Source organism: Dermacentor andersoni, chromosome 8 (assembly GCF_023375885.2).
Source record: "Dermacentor andersoni chromosome 8, qqDerAnde1_hic_scaffold, whole genome shotgun sequence".
NCBI lineage: Eukaryota > Metazoa > Arthropoda > Arachnida > Ixodida > Ixodidae > Dermacentor > Dermacentor andersoni.
This window is the reverse complement of record NC_092821.1, coordinates 67633404-67654453: the sequence shown is the minus strand read 5'-3', so window position 1 is coordinate 67654453 and position 21050 is coordinate 67633404. Positions and strand designations below refer to the sequence as shown.

The 21050-nt window shown below is 44.9% G+C and overlaps 1 protein-coding gene and 2 long non-coding RNA genes across 7 annotated transcripts in view; 2 read left to right on the top strand and 1 right to left on the bottom strand.

The window, feature by feature from the left end:
- The window catches only part of LOC129386799 (uncharacterized), a 155293-nt gene that overhangs the window by 71689 nt on the left and 62554 nt on the right, over positions 1 to 21050 (top strand). The window lies entirely within an intron of this gene.
- Positions 995 to 20300, bottom strand: LOC129386800 (uncharacterized). 4 transcript variants are annotated; one of them, XR_011896032.1, is made up of 4 exons: positions 19626 to 20300; positions 12127 to 12268; positions 6982 to 9669; positions 995 to 1358 (listed from the first exon to the last, which is right to left on the bottom strand). It is a non-coding gene; the product is annotated as an uncharacterized lncRNA (long non-coding RNA). The 4 variants fall into 4 exon arrangements; XR_011896034.1 differs by having other exon boundaries at positions 6982 to 7099; XR_011896033.1 differs by lacking the exon at positions 12127 to 12268.
- On the top strand, positions 16905 to 18397 carry LOC140219816 (uncharacterized). Its single transcript, XR_011896036.1, has 2 exons — positions 16905 to 17800; positions 18309 to 18397. It is a non-coding gene; the product is annotated as an uncharacterized lncRNA (long non-coding RNA).

Here is a 21050-nt window from a genome sequence, read left to right as displayed (position 1 = left end):
GATCAGATAGCTGACAAAGAGAGTTCTTATAAGAATAGAAAATCTTCAGAGATTCTATTTGCCGCCGTCTAGAAAGAAACTGGACGTTTAATTCCGTGAGAGCAGCTCACGGTGAAAAGTCTCGGTCGATGCGACGGTAAACAAAACGAATAGCCTTCCTCTGGACCGACTCAATACAATTAATTTCACATTGTTTATATGGGTTCCATACGGAGGAAGCATATTCTAAAATTGGGCGAATCAGTGTTTTGTATGCTACTAATTTAGTGTCCCTCGGAGCAGGAGACAACGTCCGGCGGATGTAACCAAGTTTTTTTAACGCTTTACTACAAATGTAATCTATATGTCTAGACCAAGACAAGGTGGGTGTAAAAATCACGCCTAAATATTTGTATTGAAAAACTCGTGTTAGTGGCACACCGTTGCATATATAATCATAACGTATGGGCATGTGTCTGTTAGTAAAAGACATTATAACAGTTTTATCAAAATTTATGCTCATTTTCCAAGTAGCACACCAGTCACAAAATAAACAAAGGCATCTTTAAGGCCTTTGATGATCGCTGATGATCAGCGAGTGAGTCAGCTGGGCTGTACATAACACAATCTGCATAGAGGCGTATTTTTGAAGTAACATGGTCTGGAAGGTCGTTAATAAACAATAGGAATAGTAGAGGGCCAAGTACGGATCCCTGTGGGACTCCTGAGGTGACGTCGACTACAGACGAATTCGCAGAATCATAGCATACGAATCGGGAACGCAACGAAAGGAAACTGGAAATCCAAGACACTAACTGAGGGTTAGTGGATGATGGACGATGTACATGTAAACCAGGGCGAAGGCCACGCAGAACTGCTCTTTCTACTTTTATCCCTTGCAGTGAAGCTAAAAAGCAGACGATGTGCAGCATTGTAGAAGGCACAGGGTATTTTTCCCTCGCAATCCAACGTGTCCTGTAGCATTCCAATCATAAGAGCTCTACCAAGCCAGTCATCAAAATACAAAAGTCTTTATTTACACGGCGAATTACGCGTTCTCGCAGCACCATTTTTTGAGCGGGACTACTTTACTCGTGGAGGAAATTGGCTGCCGCGCTTTGGTCATCTGGGTGAGGCCTCCCCTTCTTTCTAAAGTTTTACCATAGTATAGCAGCATCACACTGGAATAGATGTCCCCACGTCAAGTTTCATCCTAGATGCCAGCGCTCATTTCTCACCTGGCAGAAGAATTTCACCTCCCACGGGTGTACGTTTACGTCACTTCCCTTCAAGGTCGTGCTCGCCAGCGCCTCTCCTCTGTGCTCGTACTTAGCTTGCGCTGCGTGCGTAAGGTCTCTTGTTTGCGCCCTTTGGGAAGACTGGAAATTAATATTGCTTTATCAACTGCCACAAGAACAAAGTAAACATCATGAAAGGGTTAATGCCACCAGTGAAATTATACCTATTCCATGAAAATGGTATGAAAAAGGCAGGCGACACACATGGATTACTGGGGCGTGCCGAACAAAGTAAGTAAACAACTGGCAAATGAAACGATCTCGTTCATTGATCGCTCTTGAGTGTATGATGATTTTTACAGGTCATTCACATGAATTTTATGATTACTGGGTATATAATCATTTTCTTCAAATAAAAACTTTCATTTGTTAGATCAACGCTTGTCCTGTCTTCTTTCTCGTGTTTCGTTTGTGTGTGCACTGCCCAAGAATGAAAACAACTTCTATTGCATGCGCTAGCAGTGGTCGAGCTTAATGTGTGCCGAGAAATTGAATATGTGCACGATGCCTTGGCCATGAGAGGAGTTCATTCCTGCATCACCACTGCACAACTCAACCGAGTTAGTGGAAGATAGCCTCCTGCATCTTGGTCGCTTTGGCATTGCTGAAGCAGAAATCATTCAACTCCTGTCTCTTGACCACTGTTAAAATATTGCCAAGCTATTTACGCTGCTGCCTCTATTCTATGTTATAGGGCATGTACTAATTAATGTTGTGTACGCTTGTCATATTTGTGCCATGTGGCGATATAATTTGCAAACTTCAGCACAGTGCCGATGGAAGTCTGGTCGCCAATAGGGACAACACGGACTTATAGCAAACATTTTGTGGAAAACTGCAAGACGGACTTCAGCCAACACACACACAATATATGCTGACGATTTTTCCGGTGGCACATACGATTTCATTTCCGTATAACTGCTCCACGTCACCTACATGGCTAAGAAGTCTCTGCCCTTTTGCCACATTGCAGCCACGAAAATATTGGTCAGCTGCACAGACCTTAAAGGCAGATTGAAGTGTGTGCATCGTGCACTTGTCGTTCGAGTGAGACGTCCATACACAGACACACATGCATGCTGTGGGAAACCTGTGCAAAGACGTGTGGTGTGAAGCAGAGATTGGAGAGATGTACACCCACTGGTTCAAATTTGGCCCTGCATGCGGCGCTCACACGCTGGCGCAGAAGCACCGCTCCGTGTTTGTTCAAATGCGCCATCATTCGCATGACCGTACACGTGAACAACCAAGCCTTGGTTGTCAGTATGGGGTGAACATATTCATTCCATATCCAGTCACGGTGAGTCTGACTTCCTAGTTTTGTCGCATGTCCATCAGCATATTCTTTGGGTAGCAATTCGGCTAGCAGGAATTAGTGTATGAAAGGTGCAATAAATACCCTTCTGATTATTTGCACTACCAGTGTTGTCATTACTTTCTCCTGAGACCATGTGTGAGAGCCCACATCTGGCTGCCCAACGTGGACCTCTTGGAACATCGGATGATGGCTTTGACGGTTTTGCTTCGTTCGAGACAACCTTTGTTTGAACCGAAGCATAGTGCTGACATGGAGTTTGATCGCTAGTGTTGGCACCATGCTTTCTTGAGCGAGGCGACAGTTACAGTAGTGTGTTTGAACTTTTCAACATGTTGAGACTTTTTGCAAGTGTTTCTTTTTTGTGCTTACACGGCCAACATGGAGACTGCCATTAACAATACCTGTTGGGACCATTGCTGCTAGATATTGGACATATCAAGCCTTGAAAATCAGTTAGTGACCCCTTCTAAGCAGTTTCCACCTTCACCTTGCACCTGGCAGGGCAGAGAGTGCAACACCTAAAACTTCCAAGCATGTGCTAGGTGTGCCTATGTGCAACTGCATTATCTAGAACTATCTAGTTCTTCACTGATGCCTCAAAATCACAAGCAAGAGTATCGTTCGCAGTGGGACCTTCTTTTAATGTATGTGAGGGCGTTAATATGCAAACAAGCATCTTTACAACCAAAGCACTATTATTTTCATTATAAAATATAGGCACAAGCATTCATAAAGTTGTATTACTACACACTGACGGCCTTAGCACAGTCAAAGTAACGGAAACATATAATTACATAATAAACGAACAATTGAAGCAAAAGAAATACCCTGAAGGCAGCTTTTGTAGGCTAAAATGGCTTCGCTGTTCAGGGAGCACACTACTCGCACAGATACTAATGCAGTCTATACTTTCTAATAAATTGCACCCCATAGCAGCTGACGTCCTTGCCCAACTACTTCCTTCCTCATCACAGACATCACGTGTGAACCTAAAGTATCCTTACAATAAATGAGAGTTCAAAAGTACACATCAGCCTTCCCATAGTTTCCATGTCTCAAATTTTCTTCTCTTTGATGCTGTCTGTAATATTCGTTAGCTTCCCTAGATGATTAAGTGTGGCAGGATGTCATAGCTTTCATATAAGGCTTTCCTTTGTGTAAAGTGTAGAAGTGTGCAAAAAATAGGAAAATAATTAATGTTGTAAACGGGATGATGATGGTGACCCATTCTTCATTGCTCTGAACATCATAGTCGCACAGTGCCCTCTAGAGAGACTGATCTCTCGTTCATAGCTACATGGTTACTTCTGCAAAGCTTTATTGTTTTATTGGTGCTGTACGGTGCCATACAGCAGGAGCTAAAAAAATTCCATGTTTATGGAAGGATCTCTGAAGAACTGAGAAGAGAGAGCTGCGACCAATTTAGAGATTTGTTACTGTAGCTGGATTACATGCTTGCACAATTTAAGTATTTGGATTGAGATAAGACAACTCAGTACCATTATTGCCCTCACTTTTTGGATGGTGACATCAAGGGTAGCCTAGTGCTAAGCACTCAGTCAATGAAACTGTGCTTGATAGGTGCGTGCATTGCCAAATTGGAAAACTTGCGAGCTGGTGAGTCACCTCCACCTGTACTTGGCTCAATTCTGCATACGTAGTGCAGAGTCCAGGCCAATGACTTCTGGACTGGCGTAGGCCAGTTCAGCCCTGAACCTGGATGATGTATTTCAAGGCTCAGAAAGGTTGCTCTTTCGCTCTTTCATTTGTAGCATGAGTGACGGGTTGATTACTAGCTTGAAGTCAGTTTTTAAGACTGAATTTTCCTTATCTTTATTGTTTGTAACATGAATGCAGCAGGACTTTCCTATTGAAAGTAGGGGACCAACAGTCTGTGCACACTGACGTGTACATCAAGAATATTTTGTAGCTGTTTACATTGCGTGTCAAGATTCCCATACATTGATAAGATTGTCATGTCATCAGCATAGATCAAGGACTCGGTGTTTGTGATGTCTTGTAACCTCCATGCAGGACGAATGATAAACAGCAAGAGGGCCAGAATAGAACCATGTGGCACACCGTGGTTTGAAGTGCAGCTAGGATCCAATGTGAAAACAATGCACCATGCACAGAAATTTTTCCCAGACACAAAAATATGTGCACCACTTTTGTTATCTGGTGTGGTCGACAAAAGTCTTCCAGGTTTAAAAAATTACCTAGAATTATGTTCTGCATTGGTTGTATGCATTGACTGTACCAGTTGCCACCACTGTCTGAACCTAGTGGCTGTGAGGGGAGACAATAGGGACACCACCTGGCAGGGTAGTAAGGCCGTCCTCTGCGTCTAAGTTCAATCTCTATACATTGCGGTGAGTACTTTTTAATTGCTATGCTCAAGCTCCCATGTTTTGTAAAATGTGTACATGGTTAGCGTTATCTTCATCGACCCATTTCCATCTGTTGCAGGACTGCAACCTTCAGTCATACCCCTGCCTTGCATTAGCTTACTCCATTCTATCCCAATGAATTATGTAATCTCAAATTACACCTCCTAATCCTCTGCTGCACATTACTGCCCTCCTTTCCTCTGGCACCCGTATTTGTACTCTAATAGATCATCAATTAACCGTTTTGCACATTATATGTGTTGAATTGTAATTTCATACTTCATATATTCCTTGTTAATGTAGAGGATGCTATACGTGATTCTGCACATCAAATTTTTCTGTCTATTTTCAGGGCAAATGTGGCACTCTATAAAGCACGTAGGGTACATTAGCAATACAATGAAAATAACTGATGGTTGACTGGCTGTGAAATGAGATGCAGGCAGGTGCTAACCAATTTTTTAAAAAAGATTTGCTATATGGGGAGATTACAAGCAAGTCTTAACGATTTCATACTGCGATTGTGCAAATATTCAAAATTTTAAACATGAATCGAATAGACTTTGCTGTTGAATTGTTCGATAATTGACTATTTGAAGTTGTCAAATTGCAATGTTTGTTTTGTTTTAATATTGTAAGGCGCAAGAGTAGTTTTTGCAGTCTACAAGGAGAAAGATTGATATAAATGGAGACTCATTGAATGATTCTGGTGCAGAACTGTTGTCGTTGCACAGGTGATCCCATTTCTGAACAAAGATGTGGAGGAGGTTTTTTGTGCACTATAGTTGGGTAAGCATGTCTTGCTTTAGGCAGGCTTTGTCTTTGCTGTGTCTCATTAGACAAAGCAATTTTTGTTTGGTCAGTCTCACCATATGTTTGGATTCCTTCAAAACAATATATGGGGGAGCAGTATTCGCGTTAGCTTTTTTACTGAGCTCTATACTCAACTACACATGTCTGGGACATGCTGTTCATTTTTTTACTAGTGTCATTATCATAATGCACAAGATATGATCGTACTTTCCTTTGTTTCTCATTTGCTAGCTCCTTAGTTGACTGACATCCAATTGTTAATGGCCTTACACATATCAAATAATGGAAACAAGCCTTTGATTGCCGAATAAACTCCTCTGTACTTTTCAGTTCAGTATTTTAGAATTTTGGAATGTTCAATATATAATCCGATATTGCACAGGTAATTTTTCTTGAATATGGATTTGATCATACAATTTCGCTATTCAAACAAGCCTATTCGATGTTGAAACTGCAACAATAAGAAGCTTAGGTTTCAGTGCGTGAGCCACTAGTCACTTATCCGTTCTGAATGGAGCTTACATATGTTGTGCATAACTTCTATGCTTACATTATGAGCAAAAAAATTGTAAAAGGATTGCTTGGATGCAGAGAACAGTTCGAGAAGTGGAGTTTGCTTAACATCATGCCAATAATTGGGGGTACCCAAATAGTGATGATGTCCAATGTCAAGCTGGGGTATAAAACTGGCTACGTGTTATTTTTTTCTTCACAATGGCTTTGACGATGTGGTGGAGGAGCATTGTTTCACGAAGGATGCAGCAGAGACAGCTCGCGGTGCTTTGAATATTCCAGAACAAAAGGAGTGACAGACTGTAAGAAATTGAGGAATATGTCTTAATTTTAACAGCTGATGCCGTGTTCGGCATATATATGCTATTATCTGAAGGTTGCATATATCTACGAGGGGTTCCTTGAAATTTCCAGCTTTTCTTAACAGTGCGGTGAATTGTGTTCAAAAAGCTAAGGGATGTTTTCATTCATATCGTGATCAAAACCATTTGTTATTAATTCAATTTTTTTTTGTCTTTCAACTATAGTGAACTGGCTTTAGAATCCTTAAATGTTGCTATATAAGTGTGTATATGTTGAAATAGCTTATTACACCGCACAGCGCTTCCTTCTTTTCAAACACCTATGTAAACACTTTTGTGCAAAGAGTAGAACAAATGTTTGCATTCACCTGCTGCCGCTTGAGTGCTGTACACGCATTCATTAAATTTCCTAAAAACCTCAGCTGCTGGAAGCTTTATGGCAATGCTGCATAGTGTTGTGAAGCTTGATGGAGTTGAAGCGACATCCTGGAAATAGATGCATTGAGACATAATTGTGCAGAGTGGAAGTGAATGTTTTCATTGCGCGTCGCGCGCAAGAGCGCCCTCTATGCATTCATGCGATTTCATGCAGGCCTACCTCTGCCGCATGCTTCACCGCATCGCGTGTCGCGGTGCGGTGAAGTTCGACAAAATTGTAACGACAACGCACGATATGGTAAAATTGCACGCTCCGAGGCTGAATTTATTGCGGAGCGGTAGCGAATGGTTACATTCGCATTATGTACAGCGCACTATGCATGCGTTTATTTAATTTCGTGATGCCTTAAGTCTGCTGCAGGCTTTACCGCAATGCTTGTGCAGTGCGGTGAAGTTTCACGAATCTCTAACAACGTCGTGCGATATGGCCTCAATTTCGTGCTCTGAGAATGAATCGTGTGCGGGGCGGTGCCAAATGGTTACATTCACCATATACACAAGCGCACTGTGCACGCATACATTTGATTTGTGATGCCCTACTTCTGCCATGGGTTTTACTGCACTGCTTGGGTAGCGGTGTGATGCTTCATGGGGTTGTAATAAGATCGCATGGTTTGATGAAACTTTATGCACTAAGATGTTGAATTTTGTACAGAGAGGCAATGAAACTTCATACTGGACTCGCATTTTCTCAGGCATAGGTGCTTTTCCGAGGTCAATGTTGTAATGTGTAAGTTTATTTTGATGGTAGCCTTTACAGCATAAATAGTAGCTATGATGTGAAGCGTGCAGCTTCAATTATCAGCCATAATCTGCGCATTGCGTACGACTTTTTCGAATGTCCCTAGTGTGCGTATGTAAAGCGAGCCTGTAAATTCGCGTTTATACCTCACATACGACTTGAGGGTGATCTCACAGAAAAAAAGCTTAGCAGGAACGTGCGATAAGGGCTGCGAACAACGACTGATCCAGAGGGCACGAAGTGTGCGATGGACGTTAGATGCAATTCTGGCAGCGCGCTCGGGGAATTTTCGTTTCGACACCGCTCCTTGCAGAACTGGTGCGTTGTAATGCCACATTTACTGGGAAGAAGAATGCTAAAACCAGCGGTAGGAGAGAGACTTTGCAAGCCAAGCCAATCCACTTGGGGTGCTAGCGTCATAGTCAGTACTACACAAAAGCAACAACTCTTGCAGTCTTTGCAGGAGCAATGACTCCTTTGACAGGAGCTGTCTTGTTACAACACTCAGGACCCTTATGCTACACAAAAGTGGCAGCTGTTGCAGTGTTTGCAGGAGCTGTGGCATCGCAGAAGTGGGGTACCCTAACTACACAAAAGCAACAACTCTTGCAGTCTTTGCAGGAGCTGTCTCGTCACAACACTCGGGACCCTTATACTGCACAAAAGTGGCAGCTGTTGCAGTGTTTGCAGGAGCTGTGGCATCGCAGAAGTAGGGTACTGTAACTACACAAAAGCTACAACCCTTGCAGTCTTTGCAGAAGCTGTCTCATCACAACACTCAGGACCCTTATACTACACAAAAGTGGCAGCTGTTGCAGTGTTTGCAGGAGCTGTGGCATCGCAGAAGTGGGGTACCGTAACTACACAAAAGCAACAACTCTTGCAGTCCTTGCAGGAGCTGTGTTGTCACAACATTCATGGACCCTTATACTACACAAAAGTGGCAGCTGTTGCATTGTTTGCAGGAGCTGTGGCATCGCAGAAGTCAGGTATCTTAACTACACAAAAGCAACAACTCTTGCGGTCTTTGCAGGAGCTGTCTTGCCACAAAAGATTATTTGATTTGTGCGCGCAATGTAGGATCTCTCCACTCAGATTGACTTGCTTGGTCAATCACTGGTGAGCAAATAGCACACGCTTTGTGAGAACATGTCTGAGGTATGCACCGCGCTCCTGCTCAGTGCGGTGCCTGCCGATTTCTTTAATTCGGAGAGTGATATACTTTTTTTGGAGCACTTTTGTGAGGCTTATCACATGCTGTGGGTCCTCAGAGTAGTGTGTGCAATCGTGAAGCACGACTTCATGTTGCTTCACAAATTGTTGGAAGGCCCTAAGAGTTATCTTGTGAATATTGTCTCCTGTCGTGGTGCCTTGGCGTAGCACTGTCTCCGCTGCACACATTGCTGCATGCACAAAGTGCGATGGTTCTATAAGACCACCATTGTCCTTTATGAATGTGAGCAAGCTAGTCACAGTGTCATTGGTGAGCATTGCTGCACAGTCCACACAGTGAAGGTGTTTGCTGGTTGCCCTAACCACGAAGCCACCGATGTAGCGGACTACTTCAGTGGCATATTCGCTCAGGGCAAAATAGTCATGCTCGAGCAGAGCATCCACTGTTGCAGCTGACTGCTCTTCATAACTGTCGCTCAAATTGCTGCTGGGTTGCCTCTGGCTTCTTGAAAGGCATATCCTCTCAGTCTGTGCAGTGACGTTGGTATTCTTTGAGCCGAGAACAGCTGCATGTACTATGGTCTGCCTGTAGGCATGCCGGAATTGCACCGCTGATGGGTTGTTATTCCAGCCACCTCTCTGCCTTATGCAACTAAAGTACATTTCCAAGGGGTCCTGGTTCAGGTTTCTTGTGCAGATGTACCTGCAAACAACAGGCAAGTTAGTGCCGTGCTGCTTTATGCCGCACACTTAGAACTAGTCAGGAAAATATTTGTTTGTAATTATGCAGTTTATGAGCCACCAAATGTATGTGTTGTAATTGGAAAATGTGTTCTTTATTTTTTTTTCGAACAACACATATTCTGAACTACCACTTGATATTGTGCTGCGAACCCATACCTTCACCACAGCCAAGGTATTCATTCTTTCATTTCTTCTGGCATTGGGCTTACGGTTCTGATACATGTTGAATTGGCACCTGAGCAAAGCAGCAATTCTTGATCTTGTACAAACGCTTTCCCTCTTCTGTACTTCCTTGTACTTTCTTTAAGTGCAACTGGCCCAATAATGTGCATGTGAGGCAGTTTTTTTCTATGCCAGGCTTTTGTCATAGCAAAGCAAAGCATTCACATTTGAGGACAGCAAGCAATAAATATATGCATTTCATAATAGCAGGTCCGATGTGTGCAATATGTATACATCAGGCAAATATGATTGGGTTGTTTTGTAAGCGTGGTCCTTATGTTTTCATGTGATATTACTTTCTTCTCAAATGGCAATATAATAATGTGGTGTCATCAATTGAGAGCAATCATTGCTAACACATTTTTTATAATGACTGGCTTTTGCACCTAGCAGGTTAATTAGCTTTTTCTGTTTATGATAACACCATTACAAATGATGTCTGAAATCACACTAAACAAGAAGCGAGAATAGCCAACCTGAAATACGATAAAATACTTGGTACATCGAATAAAATCTGGTGCCATCTTCTGTTTGTTATGAGTGACTATAAGATCATTTGTGAAATCTTTCCTGTGTAAATAAATATGCTTTGATTTTGTGGTTCAAGGGGTGCATATCAGCAAACAGCACCAATAAAGTGGTTGTCAGTTGCAAAGGAGATGTCACATTCTATGGATAAGTGTAACATGGCTGTAAAGCAACCGAAAATCAGTTGCTGTATGAGTGCACAAAATATAGTGTCCCAACTACCATCACCAAAATTTAAGAAGCTGCAAATGACACGTAGCTGGACAGGACCAATGTAATGTTGTTTGCCGTTACTTGGAGATACTCGGAGTATTTGCATTCTGCCTAATTACATAGTCTGTATTAATGAAATAACCAACTTCTGAAATATTACAACTAGATGAAAAGTGTCAACGAGAAAAGTGTAGAGTGACATGAGAAACTCCCAATAGACCTTTCTGTTGCTCAATAAATGCTACTTATAAGTGTTTTTTCGAGTGTGAAAGAAGCCTGCGAATACATGCAAAATGCCTTGAGCACCCATTCGTGTGTATTCGCAGGCTTTTTTCACACTCGAAAAAACACTTATAAGAAGCATTTATTGAGCAACAGAAAGGTGTATTGGGAGTTTCTCATGTTGCTCTACACTTTTCTCGTTGACACTTTTCATCTAGTTTATGTCCTGGAGGTTGTTTGTATACGTCACAAAATCAGGATTTTCTTGTTCAGCTGTGTTTACATGCTGTTGTCTCTTACATACTGGTAGGCATAATATGGGGAAGTTCAGAGCAGAGTGGGGAGGAAAAGAAATGTATTAACACACATATGTCACAGTGCATGGTACTCCTGGCACCACAATACTGAGCCTTTAAACCAGGCTTGACCAAAAAGTATGATATGCCACATAACCAAAAGCAGACAACAAGAGCCAGGGCAAGACAAGTTACTAATATGGGTGATTTTTTCTATCCTGAATCTTTTTTGTGTGCTATGCAGTTCTTTGAAAGTTAAGAATTATATAGTTAAGAATTATATAGCGATTCATAAGGCCCTGGCATCAAAGTGGCAACTAGAATGGGACTTTTGCATAAATAACAAGTTACAGACAATAAAACCCTTGCTTGGCGAGTAGAAGTCATGCAGTCACCAGCAACGCTTCTATGAGGTGATCCTATGCAGACTCCGAATTGGGAATACACATCTGACGCACAATTTTCTACTTCAAAACGAAAACCCGCTAACTTGCAAGAAGTGCCATGAACCACTTGCAGTAATGCACATTATTATGATATGTCCACATACTGAAGCACAGAGACGGAAGCTTTTACAGAATCTCTATAACTTACACATACCTTTACACCCCGCCTCAATATTCGGAGATGATCCGCTAGTGTCCTTCACTGACTTGTTGAGCTTTTTAGAAGAAACCGGTTTTTGCACAGACTATAAAGTAATGCAGCTTTCGTTGCTTGAACATTTGATTTCTTAATATTATTACGATATCATCGAGCGATGCTCAAGGGACGAGCCGCCGCGAGAACGACGACGAAGTGGGTCTGTGACCTTGGCGCGGGCGAGTGTCGGCCTGGTGGTCTGGCTCCAGTGTAAATACCCTGTATATAGCCTCTTTCATCTGTGTTTTTCCACATGTAACATTCTGGTGGAGGTCAGCGATCCCCGTCCTCACCACGGAACTCCGGAGTGGTCGGCACACAGAGCTTGTCACCATGCCTCCTGGTTACGAGACAGCCTCTGCAACGGCTTCGGCTTGTCCGACTGCTCCAATCATCACGGTTGCCCAACATCGCGAGCCTGGTGTGTTTTCTGGCCTGGCGGGAGAGGACGTTGACGAATGGATCAAGCTCTATGAACACGCTCCAGTGCTAATAACAGCTGGGATCCAACGATCATGCTCGCCAATGTCATCTTTGATCTCGGCGGAACCCCACGCGTGTGGCACCAATCGCATGACGACGAGATAAATAGTTGGGACAGTTTCAAAGAAAAGCTCAGGGAACTGTTCGGCGACCCCATTGGGCGCAAGGCTGCCGCGAGAAAGGCTCTTGCGTCTCGTGTTCAGACATCTACAGAGCCGTACGTTTCATACATCCTCGACGTCTTGGCTCTCTGCCGCAAACCTGACGATACGATGTCTGAAGCAGATAAAGTGTCGCATGTGCTAAAAGGCATCGCCGACGATGCCTTCAATTTGCTTGTTTTCGGTCACGTCTCGACTATCGACGCCATCATCAAAGAATACCGTCGCCTTGAACAAGCTAAGAGCCGCCGTATCACACATCACATCACGCGGCTACCCAACACTGCTGCTACGTCGACATGTGAGGGTCGACCGCGTCAGACCACCCCCTGTGACGATGTAACCCGTATTGTTCGCCGCGAGCTTGAGACCGCCTGTTTGCCAGCTTTCTCCACGAAGCCTCCCGATCCACCAGCAACCACGATTGCGCTGATTCGATCAGGCCGTCGTCATACAGGAATTTGAGAACATGGGTCTCAACTCCGTGTGTTCATAGTCTCCACCCACGGTTCCCCAGTTCTCTAGCAGCCCTCCTCGTCCCCGGCAGTCCTTTTCTGCCACATCTCGCCGCAACCCGTCCGAATAGCGTACCCTTGATGACAGGCCGATCTGCTTCCACTGCTGTCGCATCGGGCACGTCGCTCGTCACTGCCGCAACCGATGGCCACCACCTTCTCGGATATACGCCGCTGCTCATTCCCGCCCCTTTGGACCTTCTGTTCCCTGTACCACCCGCCATGAACCCATTGCCGCTGATGCTCCTGCACCGAACCTTCGCTACAGCCACTCTCCCTCACCTCGACGCCATCAGTCTCGTTCGCCCCAACCCCGTCGCTTCTCTCCGTCGCCTATCGCCACCCGGATCCAGCCGGAAAACTAGGCACTGCAGCTTCTGGAGGTGATCGAAGCTGCGTTGTCCACCCTGCCCTCAAATCCTCTGCTCACGTTACACACGAACCAAAACCTTCTTGACGTTGACGTTGATGGCTATCCTGTCACGGCACTCATCGATACAGGTGCGCATCTTTCTATTATCAGTACTGAGTTCCGACGACGACTGAACAAGCTCCTCGCCCCAGCGTCGGCACGCGTCGTCCGCGTTGCGGATGGCGGCAGTGGCGTAGCTAGGTCGTCTGGCACCCGGGGCCCTAGGTCTTCTGTCACCCCCCTCCCCGGGTGTAGCCGGCGGAAAGAGGGGTGTCTTCAGACGTATATGACACCCCCCCCCCCCTCTCTCTGGCCCCTTGCACCCGGGGGCCACGGCCCCCCGGCCCCCCCTGTTGCTACGCCACTGGATGGCGGTACTGTGCCTATCATCGGCATGTGTACGGCACGTGTCAGCATCGCCGGCCGCCACACTCCTGTCCTCTTCACCGTGATTGCTCATTGCCCCCACGACCTCATTCTCGGCCTCGATTTTCTCTCCGCGCATTCTGCTCTTATTGGCTGCTCTTCCAGTACCCTTCGCCTTGAGTTGCCGATTCTCGCTGAACCTTCTGACACACCCCAGTGCCGCCTACGCCCCATTGGCTTTATTCGCCTGCTGCCAAAATCAATAGCCTATATTGAACTCTTGTCTTCCCCACCAGTCCCTGATGGCGAGTACCGCGTCACTCCTCTGCCCGACATTCCACTACAGTATGACGTTACCGTGCCTCACAGTATACTTACTATTACTGCGAACCGCACTTTCATGCCAATCTTTAACTTTGGACTGGCAAAGCAAATTCTACCGCAAGGTATTTGCCTTGCCAACGTTGATTGTGTCGGCGACCATCACGTGGCAACTTTACCGACCGATGCTTCTTGCGAGCTTAGCAGGCCCATCGTGCCAGCCTCGGCCGCCGATCCCAAGATACAGAAAATGGTTGCGACGGACCTGTCTTCTGCGCAGGCTGAAGACCTTTACCAACTATTATCGTCCTACACAGAGATTTTCGACTTCGACGATCGTCCTTTAGGCCAGATGCTCGCGGTCAAGCATCGAATTCTTACTGGCGATGCTACTCCTTTTCAGTGACAACCGTATCGAGTTTCTGCGTCGGAACGTCAAGTAATTCGAAGTGAAGTCAACAAAATGCTAGACAAAAACATCATTGATCCTTCTTCGAGTCCCTGGGCGTCACCTGTAGTGTTGGTTAAGAAGAAGGATGGCACGTGGCGCTTCTGTGTAGACTACCGCCATCTGAACAACATTACTAAGAAGGACGTCTACCCGCTCCCACGCATAGACGACGCCCTTGAATGCCTCCATGGTTCCAGCTACTTCTCGTCTATTGATCTTCGTTCTGGATACTGGCAGATTGCTGTTGACGATATGGACAGAGAAAAAACCGCCTTCATCACACCTGATAGCCTATACCAATTTAAAGTAATGCCGTTTGGATTATGCAACGCCCCTGCCACCTTTGAGCGTATGATGGACTCCTTGCTCCGTGGTTTCAAATGGTCCACATGTCTCTGCTACCTCGACGACGTCATCGTCTTCTCGCCCACGTTCGACACTCACCTTGAGCGTCTAACAGCTATATTTGATGTATTTTGAAAGGCGAAGCTGCAACTTAACTCGTCGAAATGTCGTTTCGGCCGCCGCCAAATTACTGTTCTGGGCCACCTCGTTGACGCTTCCGGAGTACAGCCTGATCCCGACAAAACTCGCGCTGTCCGAGACTTTCCGGTTCCGAAGACAGCCGCAGACGTTCGAAGTTTTGTCGGGCTATGCTCGTACTTTCGTCGTTTTGTTGAAGATTTTGCGGCAATTGCTAGACCCCTCACTAATCTTTTGAATAAAGGCGTACAATTCTCGTGGGGTACTGCAGAAGCCGCCGCCTTCTCTCGTCTCGTCACTCTTCTCTCCTCACCACCAATTCTCGCCCACTTTGACCCTGATGCCCCTACAGAATTGCGTACAGATGCCAGCGGTCATGGCGTAGGTGCCGTATTAGCCCAGCGTCAGCGTGGCCAGGATCGCGTTATTGCTTATGCGAGCCGCCTCCTCACACCATCGGAGCGCAGCTATTCCATTACGGAACGAGAATGCCTTGCTGTAGTCTGGGCGGTTGCGAAGTTCCGTCCTTACCTCTACGGTCGCCCCTTTTCCGTAGTCACTGACCATCATGCTCTGTGCTGGCTCTCATCCCTAAAGGATCCTACAGGCCGGCTTGGTCGATGGGCTTTGAGACTACAAGAATTTTCATATTCCGTGGTCTACAAGTCTGGCCGCCTGCACCAAGACGCTGACAGCTTGTCGCGTTACCCTGTTGACGACCCTGACTCCTCCAATAATACCAGTGCTGCTTGTGTATTCTCTGTGTTGCAGCTGCTTCATTTCACCGACGAGCAACGTCATGACGCCTACATCAGAGCACTCATCGACCGTTTTGAACACTCTCCGGCCGACGCCACTCTACGCCTCTTCGTCCTCCGCGACGGTACTCTGTACCGTCGTAACCTTCATCTGGACGGCTCTGAGTTCACTTACACTGGCCTCGTGATCGTCCGTGGGCCCCTTAAGGAAGCAACCGCACGACGAGCAAGTCACCAGCTCACTTCTCGTCCAAGCCTGTGGTTGAAGTAGACCCCGTCTCGTTGGAAACCCCCACACCTTTTCGCTTCCTTGTTTACTTTACAACAGGGTGTCTACCAACCGGGAAAACCAGGAATTCTCAGGGATTTTGAGTAGTGTGGAAAAACTCAGGGAATTTGTGCCTCTATCAGGGAAAATTTGCTGTAATTTTATTGAAAGGGTCGAAAGTCGTGGTAATGCTGGCTCGAGTAATTAACAGACAGGAATCGTAATGAATCGTCATTGATTGTCTGTCGTCGGCTGGATGAGTTGTCAGTGTACAGTCAACAACCGACTTTCCGGATTCCCGATAATTTGGATGGATTCGCGGCACCACCACGTAGCCCATAGAGTCAATGTATCAGAACGTCAAAAATTTCGGACGCAAGAACTCTTCGACGTCCGATTTTTCAGACGTTTTGCCTTACCCGCAGGTCCGAAACGGCGTTAATCGAAGCCACCACCGCTGCCATTGTGATTACCTCGCCGCCTCGTACCGGCGCTCTCGCATGCAGATCCGTTGAGGTGCCTTTTTATCCAATATCAGCTTGCCTGTCTTGCCAGCTTTTGAGGGCAACAGGTTTTTCAGGATTCCATACATAATGCTGACTTTCTTTCTTTATCCATTTCTGCAGGTTGTGGCGCGACTAGACCGGAAAGGGACCATGAACAGTATCCCGCATTGCATTTTTCTTAGTAATAAAGCTTTAAATCCTACTTTTCACTTGTTGCCACATTGTCACATGTAGTTATCATCTTAAGGAAGTAGTGGCTCCTTGTTGTGTGATATGATGTGAAGAAATTAAGAAAAGCATGGAAAAGAGCATTAATGAAGAGATTCGCTTTTTGTGCTGTTCATCCCAGTCAAAAAAAACAATTGAAACCATTTGGAAATATCAATGGGTCCAACTGGAAACGGCAATTTCCAATTGGGCCAAGTGTTATCACCAACAGGACCATTTGGACCAGTTAGAACGGCCAATTGGTTCATATGGAAACCCTCACTTCCAATTGGGCCAGATGGAGTCTCCAGCAGGACCATTTGGGTAAATCTGGATTGCCACATGGTCCAAATGGAGTTTTCAAAACCATTTGGACAAAATTTAAGTGAGAAAATGTTACTGTCTTTTGTGTACAAAATTTGCAGATTTCTCTTTCCCTTTTGAAATTTCTCTTTTGAGATTTGGACGTGAGATTCGAGATTGGATTCGTGAGATTGGAAGACACTATTTGGCATTTGGAGGGCAAGTAAATGTGGAACGACCGCAAAAAAAAAAGTGGTCGGTCTATTGATCATGTTACAGTAAAAAAAAAAAAAAAAAAAACTTGCACTGTTTTATGTGTTTCTTAAACACACGACTCAAACAACTTTTAGGCATAAAACAATTTGTAATTTAGCAATAATGTTTAAATTTTTTATTTCACATCTATGAGATAATTCTTCTTTGGAATTAAATTTTCTCTCAGCGTCATTTTTCCTTGGCGACCGAACGGGAGAGCATAATCGACATCAACATTAGCAACATGTGCTCGTGTGTGCTGATCGCCTTGCGTGCTTCGTGCGACCGTCTGACAGCACTATGATCACCCACGCGTACGTGCGGTACGAAATCGACAAACATTTAGCAATTGTGCCCGTGACAGACATAAAGAACTTCAAGCCTGACGACGACTTTTCGGCGGCTTTTTATATGGTCAAGTGGACGGACGCGGCCGGCACGTGTGCCCACTACCGTGCCAGAATTTTGCAGATCGGAGGTAAGTTTCCGCGTTTCCAAAGCTCTTGTAATTATATTGCATTACTGCACTACACGAGTGCACGGGTCACTCACACTCGTCTGAGTTAAATGATTGCACGCATATATGTATACGATTTTGTGTAATGTAGCAAATATGCATGATGCACTGAACTAATTTGGACAAAAAGGTTTCAAGTGTGTTGCATGAGTGTTTTTTTAAAAGCAAGGTTTCCCCGAGAGCGTCGTGACAGCACTGGTGAAACATACGTGGGGGAGAACATTGCTGACATTGACAGAACAGCGAAAAGCTATACTGATTAGAACAATTTTCTTCCATTTGCTGCTTGAACCTTAGCTACATAAACAGCAAATTGTGACTCTCTTAAACCTGGTCGGATTGCTGAACATTAAAGTTGAGGTGCCTTTTTATCCAATTTCAGCTTGCCTGTCTTGCCAGCTTTTGAGGGCAACAGGTTTTTCAGGAGTCCATACACAATGCTGTCTTTCTTTTTTATCCATTTCTGCAGGTTGTGCCGCGACTAGACCGGAAAGGTGCCATGAACAGTATCCAGCATTGCATTTTCCTTCGTAATAAAGCTTTAAATCCTACTTTTCACTTGTTGCCTCATTGTCACATGTAGTTATTATCTTAAGGAAGTAGTGGCTCCTTGTTGTGTGATATGATGTGAAGCAAGAAAAGCATTGGAAAGAGCATTAATGAAGAGATTCGCTTTTTGTGCTGTTCATATTGTTTTGCATCATATTAGATCACAATATGTATTAACCAACTTGCCGAGCAACATGTAACGTTGTGGTTCCTTATTGCTGTGCTAGTTTGCCAGATTCACACAGCGCAGGCTGTGCACAGCCAAAACCATTTGACCCGTCGAGCGGCTCCATTTGGACCATTTGGTTCCATGCCAATTAGCCCAATTGGTTCTATGCCAACTGCACCACGTGACCCAATTGGCAACAACCAATTGGTTCTATGCCGACTGCACCATTTGAACCAAATGGTATGCAACCAATTGGCCCAATTGTTCCAAGTGGCCCAATTGTGTACTAATACACAAATGGAACCAATTGGAAACAAGTGGAAATTTTCCAATTGGGTCCAATTGTTTTTTTTAACTGGGATACTGTTTTGCATCATATTAGATCACAATGTATATGAACCAACTTGCCGAGCAACATGTAACGATGCGGTTCCTTATTGCTGTGCTAGTTTGCCAGATTCACACAGCGCAGGCTGTGCACAGTCAAAACCATTTGACCCGTCGAGCGGCTCCATTTGGACCATTTGGTTCCATGCCAATTAGCCCAATTGGTTCTATGCCAACTGCACCATGTGACCCAATTGGCAACAACCAATTGGTTCTATGCCGACTGCACCATTTGATCCAAATGGTATACAACCAATTGGCACAATTGTTCCAAGTGGCCCAATTGTGTACTAATATACAAATGGAACCAATTGGAAACAAGTGGAAATTTTCCAATTGGGTCCAATTGTTTTTTTTAACTGGGTTTAGAAACTTGAAACCACCGTATGTTCGACGACAGAACGATTACCACTCATTTTAACTCTAAGAAGTTGTCCGTGAATGCGATCGTGAGTTGAAAAAGTGAACTACGCACACAGCTTCACTGCGTATACGTATCTTAAGCACCACCATTATGCTACCGCCGTACTACGCAGAAAAGCTAGCTTTACAGTTTGAAAAGAGTTCCGTGACACGATTTAAGGCCTGTAGAGCAGCACGTATATTAAAGCACTTGAATCGCTTTTGCAAGCTTTCTACTGAACTAGACATCCAACGACAATAAAAACAAGATATGCTCACCTTTCCTTGAAACAGAATCGACCAACCTATTGCACATATGGGGCGGAGGACTTACTCGTGAATACATTTACTATACTTTTACCAGATCATCTGCCTTTCGCTATGGCACACATCAGTAAATCCTAATGTCATCTACGACATTAGGCTATTTGTAATCAACGCAAAAAGGCTAGATTATCCTATGAATCTTTTAAAACAATTTTTCCCGTCTCTTACGGAGGCTAGGAAAGGGAAATTTATGCTGTCGATCTATAGCATTGCAGTTGCCACCTACGCTCGTTGTTTACATTTCTTGCCGCTCCTCTTCTTTTAGTTTCGCTATTCAAACGCAAAGCATTCGCAAATAACTGTTTTATTTTGTATATTTGTGAATTTATTCATTTACCGCCAATACAAGCGCATTGTGCCTGTCGAAATGGCAACACGAGCGCTGAACAGATCACAGAAGCAGACGACAGCGAACAGGTTATAGCTAGCGCCACTCTGCTCGTACGTGCTGTCCCTAGCGGCAAAAGGGCGTGCTGGAACAGGGAGATGTGTGCAGGTCTGGAGATCAGTAGCTCGTGCGAGCATGGCGCGACCCACTAGCTGTACTCTAGTACACGATGTCATGCTGTGTTTACGCATGTGGTGAGCGGGCACAAACTTCCCTGCTGCTGTCGCTTACGGCCACCTCCTTAGGTAAACGAGTGCCTACGTCCGTTGTTTTTTTTGTTCATGTTCTAGCGGCACGCTTGTACACACAAAGAAGAAAAGGAGCGGGTGAAGAGGACTTTGTTTTTGCTGTAGCGGCCTCGCTCCATCCAGTGCTTTAGTGCCGAGCCTTCTAAATAGACGGCCCCCGCCTTGTAACAGTATGTCATGCGTGTAACTTTGCATCCGTGGTCGACATTGTAATAACACAGATACGGTATATTACACAGGTAGTCTGTCTGCCTTAATTTTGTCTGCTGTTTTTAGGACATCTATTACGAGCTACCTGGACGAACGCTACACATTCGAGAGTTTACAGCTAAAAGAACATTTTTCCTTGTTGCGCGAGGAGCACATTATTTTTTTTTTCACTTTGCGACAGTTACGCGGTGAAGTGCTCAAGGCACATATCCCTGGATGGTTGTACCGTCATTTGTCTAATTTGTTTTACTGTGCTACTGCTGTCGTTACAGCTTCTGCTGATCTTAGTTGTGCCCGTCAAGAAATATAGCCCATCTCTGCACCGTTGACAACAATTAGCTGCAAGTGCTGATTGCTGCTGGTTGGCTCAGTCCAGAATCAGGTATGTACGTCCATTTGCGCAAGGAATTCTGATGCTTCTAATACTTGAGCTGCTCCAGTAAAGGAAGATTGAATTAGGTGTCGTTTGAGTGATGCGTGACACCCGATCACTGTTGTGCTATACAGGTGGCAAGGCATCTTCAGATCTAG